This window comes from Halyomorpha halys, unplaced genomic scaffold, assembly GCF_000696795.3.
Source record: "Halyomorpha halys isolate HHAL.00 unplaced genomic scaffold, Hhal_1.1 Scaffold99.1, whole genome shotgun sequence".
NCBI classification, from domain to species: Eukaryota; Metazoa; Arthropoda; class Insecta; order Hemiptera; family Pentatomidae; genus Halyomorpha; species Halyomorpha halys.
In genome coordinates this window covers 14712-16059 of record NW_027108239.1, presented here as the reverse complement: position 1 = coordinate 16059, position 1348 = coordinate 14712, and positions in this window count along the sequence as shown.

Genomic DNA, 1348 nt, shown 5'->3' with positions numbered 1-1348 from the left:
ATATTTTTTGGAAATAGGCCCAGTACGTGTTAGGTTTTGTGCAAAATTGTTGACCAAAATAGAGAGGAATAAGCATGTAAATTTAACAATTTTCACAGAGTAGTTTCGGAGTATTTTTTGGAAATAGGCCCAGCACGTTTTAGGTTTTGTGACAAATTGTTGGCCAAAATAGAGAGGAATAGGCATATTTTTTGGAAATATAGCCAGCACGTGCTTACTATTTGCCAAATTGTTGGTTTAAAATGAGAGGAATAGGCATGTAAATTTAACAATTTTCACAGAGTAGTTTCGGCATATTTTTTGGAAATAGGGCCAGCACGTGGCAGGTTTTGTTCAAAATTGTTGACCAAAATAGAGAGGAATAAGCATGTAAATTTAACAATTTTCACAGAGTAGTTTCGGAGTATTTTTTGGAAATAGGGCCAGCACGTGCGCGTTTTGTGCCAAATTGTTGACCAAAATAGAGAGGAATAGGCATATTTTTTGGAAATAGGGCCAGCACGTGCTCATTATTTGCCAGATTGTTGGTTTAAAATGAGAGGAATAGGCATGTAAATTTAACAATTTTCACAGAGTAGTTTCGGCATATTTTTTGGAAATATGACCAGCACGTGAGAGGTTTTGAGCAAAATTGTTGACCAAAATAGAGAGCAATAGGCATGTAATTTTAACAATTTTCACAGTGTAGTTTCGGCATATTTTTTGGAAATAGGGCCAGCACGTGGCAGGTTTTGTTCAAAATTGTTGACCAAAATAGAGAGGAATAGGCATATTTTTTGGAAATAGGGCTAGCACGTGATTGGTTTTGTGCAAAATTGTTGACCAAAATAGAGTTGAATAGGCATGTAAATTTAACAATTTTCACAGAGTAATTTAACAATTTTCACAGAGTAGTTTCGGCATATAGAGAGGAATAGGCATATTTTTTGGAAATAGGCCCAGCACGTGTTAGGTTTTGTGCAAAATTGTTGACCAAAATAGAGAGGAATAGGCATGTAAATTAACATTTTCACAGTGTAGTTTCGGCATATTTTTTGGAAATAGGCCCAGCACGTGTTAGGTTTTGTGCAAAATTGTTGACCAAAATAGAGAGGAATAGGCATGTAAATTAACTTTTTCACAGAGTAGTTTCGGCATACTTTTTGGAAATAGGGCCAGCACGTGGCTGGTTTTGTTCAAAATTGTTGACCAAAATAGAGAGGAATTGGCATATTTTTTGGAAATAGGCCCAGCACGTGCTCATTATTTGCCAGATTGTTGGTTTAAAATGAGAGGAATAGGTATGTAACTTTAACAATTTTCACAGAGTAGTTTCGGCATATTTTTTGGAAATAGGCCCAGCACGTGA